The 16,022-nt window shown below is 52.0% G+C and overlaps 1 protein-coding gene across 1 annotated transcript in view; it reads right to left on the bottom strand.

Annotated features, from left to right (window-relative positions):
* Fam167a (family with sequence similarity 167 member A) overlaps nt 1–13,562 on the bottom strand; it is a 32,703-nt gene extending 19,141 nt beyond the window's left edge. Inside the window, exons 1-2 of the mRNA XM_048422115.3 lie at nt 13,417–13,562; nt 8,215–8,315 (exon numbers count right to left, since the gene is read on the bottom strand). The gene's annotated coding sequence lies outside the window, so the exon portion shown is untranslated. The remainder of the gene's footprint in view (nt 1–8,214; nt 8,316–13,416) is intronic.
* Between the last annotated feature and the right edge of the window lie 2,460 nt (nt 13,563–16,022).

The following is a 16,022-nucleotide window of genomic DNA, read 5'->3' as shown; positions in this document are numbered from 1 at the left end:
CTCACTAGGGCATCACTAGGGTATGAGAACGTTCCACCCCACAGATAGCAGGGAAACCCAGTCTCATTTCTTGCCTTCTCTGGACAGGTAATGGTACCGTGAGAGTCCTTGACCCCTCTCAGGGATTTTAAACCCACTATGGGGCCATAGGGCTCCCTCAGGAGCCGCTCAGCACATATCTTGAAAACCTTTAGAGATGCTGCCCCTCGCTGCAGGCTGTCAGACTATCTGCGCCTCAGTCTGGCTTTCTGTAAAAAGGGTTGGTTGGAACTACCCATCTCTTCCCATATGCGCTCTGACTGTTAGCTGGGAGACAGCAACTCTTGATATTCCGCCTCTCCAGATTCTCACGGTCACCTTCTTCAGATCTCTCCACGTAGGAAAACTTGGGAGTGGCTGTCTGGGGCCCTCCTAGGCGCCTGCTGTCTGCTTTGGGTGCTGAGGTGCCAACCTTGATTCTGAGTACACCTGGAGCCAGCTGAACCCTAGAAAGTTTCCTTCCCCAGACAAGGGAGCTCTCGTTACACCCAGCAGAACTTTTAGGAGAAAGTCCCGTTTAGACAGGCTGGTGAGCAGCACCCTCCGCACCGGGTCCTGAGAGGGACAATACTGGGGGGGAAGGCCTTCCTCTTCCTACATGCTTCTCTGCAGTGGTTGGGGGGCACTCTGTAGGGTCTCCTCTTGAGTCTCACTGTGTGGTCCTGTTTTAATTACTGTTTCTGAGCAGACTCAGAGAAGGCCTGAGGGGGAGCTCAGTGAGACGACAGCCCCGGGGAGCTGCCTTCATGGAGACTGGGAAGTGCTGACTATCCTCTGGCTCCAGGCTTGGTCTCATCCAGGAAGTCAACAACAGAACAGGAACCACAATGTGGAGAACCCAGAGATGGGAAAGGCGAGGTGCTTCCATGAGGGGGCTATAGGCAGCTGCCAGCTAGGATCTGGGCACACGGTCAGTTTCTTTCTACCTGGTTCAGAGCAGGAAGGCGGTTGTCAGGTCTGTGCTCTGGGCCCGTGGTTTCAAGACCACCTGTGCCTCTCCATCCTTATCTGAGATGTTGGTACAGCCAGAACTTGCATAATCTGCAGACTGGGCTCAGTGCAAAATGCAAACACTGGGCTCTTGGTTTTAAAAAGAACGAGAAAAGAGTTCCTAAGCCTTTCAGGATGATGGCTGCCGAGTATTAATGAAGGGAAGGTCTCTGTTAAATGTATAGGTCACTGAGGGGATCTGAGGTCAAGCAAGGTAATGGCTGTTAGCACTGTACCTAAAGTACAGGAAGCCTGGACCAAACTAAAAAGGCCACAGAGGGGATGGAACATACGGCTGATCCCACATTCACAGTCCCATCACCCCTCCACCACACTAGGTTGTCATTTGTGGGTCCTGGACCTTTTGGGTGACCTGAATCATCTTTGCTCTTCCCCGCCTTTCCTTGGGAACCAAATGACCCTGGCATCTGAAGGGGCCCAGAGGGTTTCTTCCCTCCTCTAGAACTGGGTGTAGGAGTTGGCCTGGAGTGTTACCCACACAGGCCTGGGAGGTGCCAGGAGAAAGTTCCACCGTCAACTGCCCACTTAGTGAGCACTTAGCTAACTTCATTCTGAGCTGGTGGCAAGGTGTTGAATGGATGTTTGCAGCAGGTGCCATCCCTGAGGCAGCTTCTTGGGTGGGCAGAATGGCAGCAGAGCCCTTCTGTCTTTCTTGATATAGTGGGGTATTCTAGAGCCTGGGTTCAGGAAGGGCCCTCTGATATGCTGGGCAGCAGGCGTCTCACCTAACCTAGATTCTTCTAGAGTGGTAAGCACATAGTGAAGCAGAAAGCCAAAAGGCATCCTCAGACTTGGGACCAGGGAATCAGAAGAAATAAGACAATCCCAGAATCCCACCAGGCTCAGGGAAGCCCCACATGGCAGATGCCCCAGTAATAGCAAGGCCAAGCCTTGCAGGTGTTGCCAGACTTCCTGAAGAAATGATGTGTGGGCCATGAGACCAACTCTGCATACATGACTGCTGTTCAAACATGCTCCCTGGTTTCCAGGATAGCACAGGATGCTTCGCCAGCTGTGAGCTAATTCCTAGGCTGCTGGAGGAGGTGGGTGGGTACAGTTCCATCCATCAGCCAACACCTTGTCTCATTATGAGCTAATTCGTTCATCTGGAAAGACTTCAAGCCCACTTCCCCAGTGGGCTCTTGGGCAGAGGCAGACCAGGGGAGTGTTGACTAATGCTCCCCTCTTTCCACTGGAACACACCATTTCCTCTCCAGGAGATACAATCTAATACCGCCTCCCGCCTCTCCTGCCCCCTTAAGCCTCATGACTTTGTACAGTTGTTTCTTCCTCCCTCCCTTCCCTACCTCCGTTCTCAGGGATTTGAGGCCTTTCTCCTTCCGGAAGATTGCTTTAATCTTTGCTGGCTGAGTGGTGTGTTCTGGTGATGTCAGTACACAGGAAAACAATGATGTCACCACAAGATTAGCTAGCACTAGACGTGAGCAGAGCAGAAGTATTCTAACAGGCCTGTCCTGACACAGGAACGCAGGACAGTAATTTGAGCATCACAGAAGCCTGGGATTGTCCCCATCATACAGACAGGGAGACTGAAGGCCCAAATAGGTGTGGCCACTGCCTAAGGGCACAGAGCTAGTCAGTGGTGGAGCTGGGACTCAAGTCTTTCGTGTCTGTATCTCGTCTGTCTCTTAACGTCTGCGCTTCTTGTCCTTCTTAGACCAACACATTTATACCAAGCTCTTCTTTTTTTGTAAGACTTGTTTGTATTTTATGTGTATGGGTGCTTTGTCTGCATATACGTCTGGGTACCACCGAGGAGTGTGCCATGCCTGAGGAGGCCAGAAGAGGTTGTTGCATCTCCAGGACGTGGAGCTACAGACAGCTGTTAGCAACCATACAGGTGCTGGGAGTTGAACCTGGATCCTCTGCAAGAGCAGCCAGTGTTCTTAACTGCCGAGCCACCTCTCCAGCTCCTGCCAGGACCTCACGATGCTCTCCTCTACCACACTGTGATGCTCACAATGTGAACCGGCACTTTGGTCCTGAATTCAGAACCTAATTAGCACAGGGCTGCCTGCCTTCTGTAATCAACCCTGTTTCTGTGGCCTGTGCTTGCTCACATGTGTGCCCACTGAATGGGCTCAGAGAAGCAGAGGTGCGGCTCCTGGGCCTACTGTGGACATCTATCTGTCCTCAGGTAATGCCACACCTACCCCTGCCCTGCCCTGACTGCCTGAACGAGAATATGTCTGTATACCTGTGTGCCCGGCCGCAGGTGTGCAGACTTCCCCACCCTTCCCCAGGCAAATCAGGAGCAGACTCAGCATGTGCCATGTCCTGAGACTTTGAACTGATGCAGTTAGGACTTCCTTGGCGCTCAGTATGGTATGGGGTCATTTCCACTTGGAACCTTCTGCCTTCGGTCCTCCAGAAAGACCATTCCACTTTGTTCTGAGGAACCCGATCCCTAGGGCACTGACATTCCCTCTCACCTCAGGTGCAGTCACATGACTTTAACTGAACTAATCAGAGCATTCCTTCCTCCAACCTGACCTTACACCCAGCAGTCCGGGGTTCCTAGGGACCTCTTGCTGTCACAGGGAAAGCATTTACTAGGGTATAACCCCAAGCACACACAACAGTTTGAGGCTCCCAATTAGACCTTGTTGGGAGCCCAACTGTCATGGGACACTGTTCTCGGGGTATGGCAAGACTCTCAGCAACTGATATCACTCACTGAAGACCTACAAGACCAGGCTCATTCATATTCCATCATGGAAGGAGGGAGCTCATGAGGCTCTGCCTTTCCTGAGGCATATATGAGGTTAACAGTGGCTAAGGGGAAACAGGCATTTTCTTCAGTGGTGTGAAAGGAGCCCATGTTCCTACAGACATTTATTCAGTTACAAAGGACCCTACAATCTAGGCTTTGACAATGCAGCCCTTCAGATTCTCCTCTGAGACCTAAGCGACTTCTAGCTAGATTCTCAACTGTTATAACTGGCTGGCAGAAGCACATATTACGGAAAGGAAGGAAAAGAATATGGCGAATTCTTACTGGTATTCGGCATTCGCTCGTTTCTGTGCCACAACGGAGCCCCTCCTTTGCTGTCTGCAGGGAGCTCCCATGTTGTTTAGAACCAGAATCAGGCCAGACACCCTTTGTGTTCGTTCTCTGAGACCACAGACTAGCCCCAAGTCCCCTTCTTCTGCTAAGGACCTGAGGACTAGATTTGAGCATGTGACTTGAGCTTGGCCAATCAGAGGTTCAGGCCTGGGCTCTGAATTTGGAGTGTGTGAGGCCCAGATGAAGAGCCAATGAGAATTCCCCTGTGGCCACCTAGGTGCCAGTCCCAAGACAGTTGTGAGCTACAGAGACCACCTAGCCTCTGCTAAATAACCGGGGGCTGGTTCTGACTTCCAGTTCTGCCCTGTATCTGCATGCTTTCTTCCTTGGCCTTCCCCCTCCTCTCACTTCCTGCGGCTGCCCAATATCCCTACAACCACGCTGCACAGCTCATTTGCATGGGCAACAAATATAATGGAGACTCAAGCAATGCCATGAGATGCCATGCTGCCTAAAACACTCTCTTCTCCCACATTTCTCTGTCCCTTAGTGACACACGGTTGAGAACTAACAGGATGAGCTGTCACCTTCTTCTTAGTAAATTTTTTTACCAAGTCCGTCTGCATTCCGAGTCAGTTCCTAATTTACAGTCAACCACAAGCAGCACTTGGTGAGGACAGGGTGACAGTTTGCCATGTGTGACTTTTCACACTTCCTCTGCTCCTTCTAACAGAAATGCCACCCAGGGGTCATTGTGAGGAAGAGGACATGCTCTGGGCCTTCCCTAACGGACAGCAGCAGGATGTCCAAACTGGGGCAAATATTTGTATGTCTGGTCAGCCTGGACAGCTGCTTGGCGATGTGCCTCACTAGGTGGCCTCAGCAAGGTGACAATCCCCTACTGCTACAGTTTGCCTCCTATAGCTGGTCGCCACGGATTTGAGCTTCCTCCAGCCCCACACTAGCAGGCTAGTTTCACTATTAATTCCTGAGGTCGCCTGGAGACGTTCCCTGCCGCCTGGAAGAGGAACCATAACTCTAGCGCTTTGGGTTGATTCTACAGGTGGGAAACAACAAGAAGAAGAAACCTGTGCCACAAACCCCCAGCCCAGGAACGCTGGCAAGGGGCTGTGATGGCCACCCAGGAAAAAGAGGCACATTATTTACGACACAGGATCAGATAGGCGCCCCAAGCTCAGAACAAGAACATCAAAGATAACAGTTCTCAGAGTTAACACATTTGAGCCTCAATCGTTCTGATTCTACAAGGTCCCCCAAGGCTGAAGAGGATGGTTCTTGGGAATAGGGTCCTACTGGGGAAAGCTGGGAGTTCTCTACCTCCTGCCAACTACCACTGATGCCTTCCATTCCCCGCCACTCCTCACCCACTGATGCCTACCACACCCCAACACTCTTCAGCGTAGGCCTAAGACCAGGGGTCCAAATGTTGTCTCCTTCTCAGTGGCCCCTTCCTTTGTGCCCTTGGATGTTCCTCCGGGACCCCATTAGTTGTGATCTTGCATGGTACATCTTGGATCCCGCTCTAGCAACCGTGCTTCTAGGTACTATTTATTAACATTGCCAAGCTTTTAATACCTACCAAGCCAGGCACTCTGAAGAAAGAGCATTTCATGAGCCTGAGGGACCTGTGACTGCATAGTGTGACTATCCCATTATTTGAGGAAACTGAGGCACAGAGATGAGAGAGAACTGGCAGGGCAAAGGTGGACACTGGGTAGTTGTGAAGAGAACAATGCCAGCAAGGCAACGAGGCTGAGCTTGGAGCTAAGGGCTAGGCTCTCTCCCTTGTTATATAGCTCAACAAGACGGGGCTCACATATTGTTTATCGAACAACTGTCCTGGAGATAGCTAGCTCTGACCCAGTTCTGTGCTATCCAGTGATGCTGTCCCCACCTGGAGGACCCCCTTGACTGTGACTACAGGCCACCTCTATATAACAAAGAAGGTCGGTCAGGTCTTCTAGACTACATAGTTGGCCAAGTGAGTTGGGGACTGAGTGACCAGCTTAAGGCATAGGCTACCTTGGTGACAAGCCCACAGCCTTCCTCCACATTCCTTGGGGCTGCTGTGCTGTTTTCTAGAACATACTATCTGGACAGGGCTGGCTACTTCCTTTCTGAGTCCCACCCATATAGAAAACTTTCCATCAGCAGGTGTTACTTAAGCTAGTTAGGGAAGCTTCTGGAATGAAGAACTGGCTACCCCATGGATCAAGCTCCCTTGGAATCTTAACTTTTCTTAGCAAGGCAGGTATAGGGAATGTCTTCATAGAGTCTGGCTTTCATACCCAAACATTGTCTCGCTGCCCAATACTCTACTGCTGAAGCCCGGCCAGGCTTAGCCAGTGGGGCAGAGGCTCACACTGTGTACAAGAAGTCAGTGTTCCTCTGCTAAGTGTGCCTGCGTGTCACCAAGCAGCAAACTCCATCAGAAAGGGTGTGACCTGATTGGGGACATTGTCTTTGGTCTCCTAATCAACATGCTAGGGCAGGCAGCCCCTACAGCCCCTTCTACCAATAGGCTGTGCTCTGAGGGAAGGACAGAGTGACCTGAGTTGACAGCCTGCATGCACCTTCTCGTTCAGGTCTAGGCTCCTTCTCTGAAGATGAAGCTGTCGTAGAGTCACGGGGTGGATGATGAGGGACAAGGTATTCAGTGGGCTCTACCATTTTCTCAGGTGTTGGAAGAGTCATAGGAGACGGGCTTCCTGGCCTAGGCAGGCTTATCTGTCCAGGTTTAATCATAAACCTGATGCTTATCTTACACGGGGGTGGGGCACTCCTACCCAACTCACCCAACCTGGAAGGTGTGGTCTGTAAATATGACCACCCATGCTTGGCAGATGTGCCTCAGCACTGCCGAGTCGGGGATGAAAGGAGGAGACACAGTGCCCCCCCACCCCCACCCCCACCCCTGGTGTTGACGACACCAGCTGGGCACTGACTGCCCAGAGCCCTTTTCCTCCTCCTTGGAGTTGCCATGGTGACAGAAGCAGGAGGGACACCCGCTGATCTGGCCCTCTGCCAGTCATCTTTCCCCTTCCCAGGCCCAGTTTTATTCCAGTTTCTAGTTAGTATTGTTGGGAGCACCTGAAACGGGGCGTCCCTGGCCACAGAGGCAGGGAGGGGGTTAATTGTGCTGGGATGTGTGTGTGTGAGTAGGAGGTGGTTGTTCTGCTGGCTGTGGAATGCTGTGTGTGTGAGCGCACGCACACACAAATATCTTGATTGGTGTGTGTGTGTGTGCGTGTGTGTGATAGTGGTGGGATGGTTGTCTTGTTTTTGTTTTTTCTCTCTCTCTCTCTCTCTCTCTCTCTCTCTCTCTCTCTCTGTGTGTGTGTGTGTGTGAATCATGTTGCCTTACACTCTCTGTGTGTATGCATGAGTGAGTGTGTGTAGTACGACAGTTGACGGTTGTCTTGTTGGATGTGTGTTCACGTGAGTGAACAAGCTGTCTACCCAGGGCAACTACGAAGCCATCTGGGTGCTGCCCGGAGAGTTCCTCCCTGCAGCAGAGCACCATGCTAATCTAGTCCTTCCTTCCAAAGAGGCTGGAGTCTGCCTCTGGTCTGGGGTCCTCCTCTGCAAACAGGCATTGCTGTGGGGTCACTTGAGCTTAGGGATGGTTCTGCCACATCCATCACGCCACCCAGATAAGCCACACGGCTTTTGGAACTTATATGGTGTGGGGACCGACTTCTGCCTATGTGTAGGGGACTGACCAGGAGGCAGTCCTGATGCTAGGCCTGAGTCCTCCAGTGTGTGTGTGGAGTGGGGGACAAGAAGATGGCAGGAGGTCCAATAGAAGCCATGGGGGAGGTGAGACTCCAGTGACAGTGTGGGCATACCCCCCACCACCCCGCTTAGAATCCCCAGCATTCCTGAGGGAGATAGAAATAAGAACTAGTTGAGGCAGGTTCCGCCTGGGGATGGGGAGAAAGGCATCAGCCCCAAGCCCACAGCCTGGAGAGACATGGCCCAAGAGCTGTTACCGAGCTCTCAGTGAGCCCAGTGTGTCACTGGCCTCTGATTCCTTCCAGGACAGTTTCTCAGGTTATAGTAGCCAGTGGGCTGGCAACCATGTTTTGGAGCAACAGGTAACAGAACCCACTTACCTGTGTTCTCGCAGGGACCTTCACCCAGAAAGGCTTGGTTTGCAGTGTCCAGTGCTAACAGTTGTCCCTCCACTCAGGATCCAATGCTTCTATCTGCATACCTGAAATACGATCGTCCATAAACATTTTCAAACGACACTGCTGTTGATAACATTTTTTGGTGGCCTGGGCTAGAGAAACCTTCTCCAGTGTTAGACCCCATAGGAACCCCAAACTGGAGATGTCATAAGACTGGCCCAGGGTCACATGGCTCCATTAGAGGGGTTGACTAGACCTAGACTTGAACCTTTGGACTCTAAGCAGAGTCCTACCTCCATTGTCTAAGAAATGGGAAGCCCTTTTTTTTTTTGTCACATTGAGACACCATAAGGGAAGAATCTATAAAAGTACTTACAAAGATCTTTGCAAATGCAAAGTGCTAGGTCAGTGCTGAATAATTGATAGGCCTGGCTCCACGGGCCTCCTGCAAGACGCCTGAGTTTGCTTTCATTTTGCCCAGTGAACAAAGTTGCCGAGAAAACGGCCAAGAAAGATGTGTGCTTCCCTATGGGTCTGGGAGAGGCCATGGCTCCCAGGATTCAGACAGCTAATGACAACATCCCTGAAAGGAGGGCAGAAAGGATGGGGCTACTGCAAAGAGGAGGGGGTCTGTGAGGAGACCCGGGCTCCTCCTTATGTCCCCTCCATAGCCCTAGGCGAGGGCTTCTCTGGCAAGTGTGGAGGAAGATTCCTGAGAGGCAGAGTAATGGGGTGGAATGGAGCCTTGAGAAATGAGAAGGAAAAGGGTCCTCCTTGGAAGGAGGACCACTGATAAGTCAGTCTGTTACTGTTCCAGTCATTGGCCCCACGTGACCACAGTGGCTCCAAGGAATCAAACACAGAGTAGCCCCTTAAGCAGTTTGTATACAAGCAGAAAGCAGTTGGGGTGTGTATCTTAGCTACTGGAGCAGCATACATTTCCCAGAAGGCTCAGGTACCACTTCACAATTAAGGACATAGTGGCCCTCTAGAAAAAGTCCTAAGTGGCATTTTCCCCAGGACCCTAAACAAGGCAGTTAGGCCTATTCAAATCCACGCTAACAGGCTCCAACTTCAAATAAGCAAAATCAACAGTCTGGTTAAAGTGGGAATCTGTTCTATTTGTTTCCCGTGTCCTTCTGCAAGCTCCCAAGGCCCAACCATTTTGCAAGGATTTCCTAGGTGGATTCCTGGTGCACTGTTGTGTCTACTTGAGTACCGCACCTCCATACCCTATCTGGGTCGGCTGACTGCTCAGGGATTGGAGGGTCTTAGGGTTTGGTTTGGTTGAGTTTGGATGGAACACAGTGGAGGGTGCAGTGGGGTTATAGCTGGTCTAAGTTAGGTGGGGCAATGTCCAGGGTGGCCTGCAGCTGCCCGCAGGAGCATGCTGTGCTCACACTGGGGTATGGAGAGAATCTCTGTTCTAAGTGATTGAAGGCAGAAGAGGAAGTTGGTTGTGTGACCCTGTCCCTTATTATGTCACCAGAAGCTGCACCTGCTGGCCACAGAAGGAGGGAATCTGGTGCATCAGAGAGATCCCAGATAGTGAGGGATGGGGCAGGCGGAGATGGTGGAGACTGGCCACCAACTACCGCTGTTATGGTGGATGGTTGACATCTCAGACTTTCAGTTCATAAAACGGGATCACAGGAGAACCAATCTATGGTCTAGGGGGTGTCAAAGGAGAGAAAGTGTATGTGTAGTACTACTGACAACTCAAACTGAACTGCCACCCTGTGCCCCTGACTGGGCCTTGGCCTGTCCCCGGGAACGCAGCTTCCCAAACACTAACAGTCTGCAGAGTGTCTGTATGTTCTAAGATGGGCAGAACACCAACTGGATGCCACCCTTTCCTCTGTGCAAAGGGCATTTACTCCTCAGCAGTCTGGACCGGAGTCTTTGCTCCTTTACAAGAAACCCCCATGTAATGCTCAACTTGATCCTAAAAGGCTTTGAAGATGAAGAGAGGCTGCCCCCAAGTGCATTCAAAGGGAGACTCCCTCCTCCTAGGGTTCACTGAGTGGGAAATCCCCACCCCTTCCAGAGGCAGCAGTGCAGGTGGGCTGTTGTGCTCTGGCAGCAGGAGCACCCAGCAACCGGCAAAGCAAACATGCTTTTTCTCTGATCTTTTCTGCAGACTGAGGTATTCCAGAGGGGTGGGGTGAAATGGATTGGAGGGACAGATGGACTTGGAAGGTGAATGCTTCTAGAGAGTGCTCCAAGGACGGGTGGCCAGGGTGCCAAGAAGCAGATGGCTGGGATGTCCGGAAACCTCCAGGACAGGCCCCCAGGACATGCTGGAGCTCTTTGGGAGTATGCACATCCAAAGATGTCTACATGTGGACAGAACTTGCTGTCAGGCTCGCTTTGACTCAAACTGGATAACAAAACAGGCTTGCAGCCACCTTCTGCCATGTTTCCAGCGGCTGCTACCAACCAATCAAGAAAACAGATGAGGAGACAGCACAGCCTAGCCTGAGCCCGGAGCATCTGCTATTCTCCAACTACTTGGTTTGGTCAGGCTCTTGACTGTCTTGTGTCCCCAGGGTTCGGCACCTGTGTAAGTTCAAGGGAACATGCATTTGATGTCACTGCTGACTGGGTGGTAGATACAGGAAAGCCAGGCTCCTAGGTGGTCTCCTAGTCATACAGGTCCTCCTCAAAACTTCCTCAAGGTTTCTACGACCACCTTTCCACCCCAGTTCCTTCCAGCTGCCATTGGTCTGTCCTCAGGCACTGCTCAGAGGCTTTACTGACTTCTTGGAATGAGGAAATACAGGCCAGCTTTTAAGAATTGGGACAGTGGTCACTGCCTAGGCTGAAGCCTGAACTCACGCAAGTCTCGCCCTTCAACCTGGAAAATGAGGTCTGACCCAGATTTGCCCTACAAGTCCCTTATAGCATACCCTGTAAGGGAGTTCTGGGGATCCACCACCAACCTGCTCCCACATTTGATCTGGGTATCCTGAAAAGAATTTGTAGCCCCAGTGAGGAAGGAGGGCTCGGTCTTCCCACTCTGAGGTGAGAGACAGAAGCCTGTCCCATTGGGTGGTAACTCTGGAAATGCTTCCATGAAGGCAGTTACCATACACCAGGAGTGTCTTGGAGAGGCTGAGGTGTGATGAAGAGACCTGATGTTGGAGAGCTTTGAGAACAGGGCCCTCTCCCTAATGCCAATGGGACTCAGGGCTGCTAGCCACAGAGCTGCTCCCTAGGTGATACGGCTCGGCGGTATGATAGAGAGGAGTGTAGTGCTTGGGAGGACTGGGTAGGGACTGGATAGGAAGGGTGGAGATAGGGTAATACAACTTCTGACCCCTGGTGTCCTCTTCCCTCTCCTTTCCTTTGCTCGCTACTCAAGAGAGAAGCGGTAGCTATTACTAAGGAGAGAATTGGTCCTTAAGGGGCAGGAATCCTGGCCCAGGTCCTCAGATCCTGTCAACCCAGCCTTTATAGAAGCTCAGAGACCACAGGGGACTAATTGGCAAGGCTCATCTGCCACTTCCTGCCAACTCTAGCCCACTTGCCCGTCCTTCTTGTTCCCTAGGAGCTCAGCCAGTCTCATCCTTCTAGGTCTCTTTCATAAGGGGTCTGTCTTCCTCACTGACCCAAAGTACATTTGAGTATGAGATTCCAGCTGCTTTTTTCTTCTCCTTCCTCCTCTGGGATGTAGCCCAAACTTGCTAGGTAACCAAGGATGATCTTGAACTTTTTGATCATCTTGCCTCCAACTCCCAGGTGCTAGGATTACAGGCATGGGCTACCAGGCCCAGTTTATGCAGTGCTGGGTAAAAAAGTCAGGTCTTTATGCACATGCAGGGGACTTTCTCAGGCCATGAGACAAGCACCCCGTGACTGTGATTTCATGTGGGTGTGAATTGTTTCTTCCTGTCTCTGGGCCAGGGTGTCCCTGGCCTCCGAAGCAACCTTTCCCTACAAGCATTTCTGGAGTGCACAGGGAGTTAGGCACAGGGATGTCTCCGCACCTTCCAAAGCCACACAAGCTGCTTGAAGTTCCCTTGCTTCTCGGACTCCAAACAGAGACTCACACTGTCTCCTCAAAGGGCAATTGTAAGATTCAAGTGACCAAGGATGCAAAGGGTTCTCAGCAGTGAGGTCAGTAGGAAAGAGGCACCGTCACTTTGCCGCTTGAAGTAGATAGAGCATGTTGCTTTGCCAAGCTCTTGAAAACCACTCTGGCAGGATCCCCCATCCCAAGGATGAGGACAGGCTAACAGGTACCTCGGTTACCTTGGCTTGGCCAGGACTTTGACCAATGAATCCCAAGCCTGGTAGGAGAGGAGAGAGAAGGAGGAGAGAGAAGAGAGGACGAGGGAGAGAGAATGGTGGGGGGGGGGCAAGAAGGGAGGAGGGAAGGAGAGAGAACTCTAGGGTGTGGAAGGAAACCGACTGTGGGGGCCACATCTCCTGAGCATTCCCTACAAGAACCTGTTCTCACCCAGGACTCTACAGGAATGATTGTCCAATGGTGGGAGGGATGGCGGTAGACACAACCTGCTGTGAGTGTAAGACAGACGCTGGAGACACCAGCCTAGAGACAATCCATTTTCCAGATGTTCCCAGGGCTTATCTCAACAGAACTGATGCACACAGAAACCGCATCTGAGAGAAAGCTGCCCCCTCCCTCCCATCGTAGCCCCTTGTTCTTTCTGGCCATCCAGGTGCTTAGCTTCATGGCTGACCTGCTCCTTCCTGAGCAGCCTTTGAGTGTGCAGTCCCCTCCCGTTTCCCTGCCTTCGCTCTTGGGGCACCACAGAGCCAAGTAGCCTGAGTCACTTCAGAGTTGGGGATTGAACCCCTGAGGCCAGAACTCTCATCTTCCTTAGAAGTGCAGGTATGAGGCTCACCAGCTCAGATAAGTACACCTGGACCTGAGTCTCAAGGGGTTCCTCCCTCTCAGGTTATAGACCCACAAATCCCCACTGGGAATCATAGCCCTGCAAGGGTCAACAGAGAGCTATGACCCGAGGCAAGGAGTCCACATTTGACTCCTCCACGCCTTCCAAACAGGCCTGAGACCCCAGGAGCAAACGGGAAGGGACCACGCTGTCTGATGGCAGTGTCTTCACTACAGGGTTATGGGATCCAGAGCCCCCCATTGCCAGCCCTGAAGACCTGGGCGCCCGAGCGCCTGGCCAACCCGCACCGCCGCAAACCCACCTCTTGAGCCCCAGCCGTGTAGCCGGAGCTGTCGCGGACCCTGCAGCCAGCCGGCGCCTGCCCTCGGCGCTCTCAGCTCCCGGCTCCCAGCTCCCGCCTCCCGAGCTCACAAACACTGCAAATTCTCCGCACGGTTCTTTTTTGAAGGGACGTTCTTTTGCATTGCGTCAGGGCGGTTGCCTGGCGACCACAGAGCTATTCTACTAGCCTCTCGGCGCCGCCGCCCGCCTCCCATTCAAGCCACGGCAGGTTGGCCTCCAGGCCCCACTGGTCCGAGCGTGTCGGGGTCCTAAAGACTCCCTATTCAGGGCCGAGCCCAGCCAGACGCTCTCAGAAAGCCTCAGACGAAATCAAATTCAAACATTGATTTTTTTTTTTCTTTCCATCAAGACCAAAGCCAAGAGAGTTGTGTCCCGTCCCATCTCCACTCCCCCCACCCCAGACCTCTCCAAGCATGGCAACGTGGCTTTGCCACTGTCAGCAGTTCCGCTGCGGGAGTGGGCAGGGAAAACCGGCAGCACTCCACCCACCAAAGGCTTGGGTTCTTGATCCTAGCTCTAGCAGCAGCCACCAAGTCAGACCAACTGCCACTGCTTGCATGCCACACATCACAGGACTCTAGCTGGGTGGGCATCTGCGGACAGCTTTGACTTAGCTCTCGAATGGGGAAACTGAGACTCCGGGATGTTAAGGGAAAAGAACTGTGGGTAGTGTCAGTGGGTCTGATTTGAGCCTTTTGCCCCATGAACCACCTGTGCCTCATTGCTGGTGTGGTTTTAAGGGGATGAAGCTTTCTCTTTCCTACTGGCTACAGAAGTACTTGAGGAGCGACCTTCAATACCCGACATACCCCTCCCCACTCAACACTGTGGTTGCACTGTGGGTGGACTGGGTTACGAGTGTGGACAGCAGTGTAAAGTTATCAAGTAGTTGGTTAGCTAGGTGCCACATCTGCCACCTGACGGCTCCTTGTATGTAGGCTAATGGAATGGCAGAGAGGCCTTAGTAGACTTGTTTGAGCTCAGTGCGGGCTGAGAACCTCATAGAAAGAAGTTCAGTGGTCTGCAGCATATTCCAGAGTGAGTGTGAGTGTGTGTGTGTGCACGCACACACACACACACACACACACACACACACACACACACGTGCAGAAGACAAAGGGATGCTGCACATAGGGACAAGGAAGACAAAAGCCACCTCCCCAGGGGAATAAACCTGGGACTAGAAGCCAAGGGCTTGATTGACCAGGTCACTCGTCATCACACATCACTTGTGCCATCTGGAATGTCACTAGAGCCCCTCTGCTCGCTTGTCAGAAGCCAGAAACCTCTGTGACTAGTACATGGTCCTGGATTGGTAGCAGGTCCCTCCTACAACAAACAAGCAGGGCCTGGAAAGGTGTGAGATAGGAGCCCTAACTTTCCAGGCTTCCTTCTAGGGCCACCCTTTCATGTAGTCACTTCCATCCATAGTGAGGTGACCAGGAGAAACTCCTCTCTTTAGTTCTGGGGTTTTACAATTGAAACACAAAATACCCCGTCTTTCATCATTTTCCTGGACTGGCTTTCCACCCACCCAATAAAGATATATTAATACCTTGTAAATGCCAGACCCTTCTTGTGGCTCTTTAGGACCACCTTATTATAAAGGACCTTGACCTTGCCAGGCTACCGAGGTGGGTCGTGACACCCTTCTCCTCTCCAGAGGGCAATTAGGATGCCAAGTCTTGGGCCAGAGTCTGTCAGCTTCAGTCAGCTGCTCCTGGAAGAGACTTTTCCTACCAAATGATAGAATGACTTTCAAGAAGGGACAGAAGGTGATTGTCATGGATGCCTTCCTCCTTGTCTCTCAGAGAAGTCCACTCAGCAACAAGGCAGGCTCCCATCCTGTAGGGAGCCCATTAGGTCCACTTAGGGACCAGCAATCCTAGGCATGGTGCGCACAACTTTTTACTAGGGAGATAATTGACTGACTGTTCACTTGGTTGCTGTGGTCAGAAAATGGTCAGATGCCTTAGGAGCACAGGTAAGAAGGTGGGTGGGTGTGGGCTAAGGGAGGCTTCAGGGAATGCTGGGGTGAGAAGGAGAACTGGGGAGAAAGAGAAGGACCTGACCACACACTGAAGTCCAATTTGACTGAGGTCAGAGTATAGGTGTCAGGGGCTGAGCTGTGGTGTGTGGCATAGTCCCCAGGACTGTGGGATTAAGAAGGAAGGTCACAGCTTTTGTTTTAGGAAAGATAACCAGGAGTGCAACAGGAAGCCTGTGATCAGGTGATTTTCTCTTCAAAGCAGGAAGGAAGCAAAGGACATACAAGGCTCTGATGAGGGCCAAGAGAGTACCAGCATCATGTCCCCAGTAGAATGCCAAATGGGGATAGCAGAGAGGAGGGACTCAACAGGGATTCAGGAGTTAGGAGGACCTGGACCAAGTCTTGGCCCTGCTGGTGTTTGGTGTATGGGAGGCAGTCCCTGAGGTCCTTGGATATGAGGTGACTTTTTGGGTAAATGAAAGTGATTTCTTTGATGTTGATAAGTTGAGTAACAGGACTCCAGGATACATGTGGTAGCTCTATCCTGGGCCTGTTGCAGATCAAGTGGCTTCAGG

The sequence above is a fragment of the Myodes glareolus genome, chromosome 12, assembly GCF_982192425.1.
Source record: "Myodes glareolus chromosome 12, mMyoGla1.1, whole genome shotgun sequence".
Classification (NCBI taxonomy): Eukaryota; Metazoa; Chordata; class Mammalia; order Rodentia; family Cricetidae; genus Myodes; species Myodes glareolus.
Note: the sequence above shows the minus strand (reverse complement) of the source record. Positions and strands in the feature narration are given on the sequence as shown.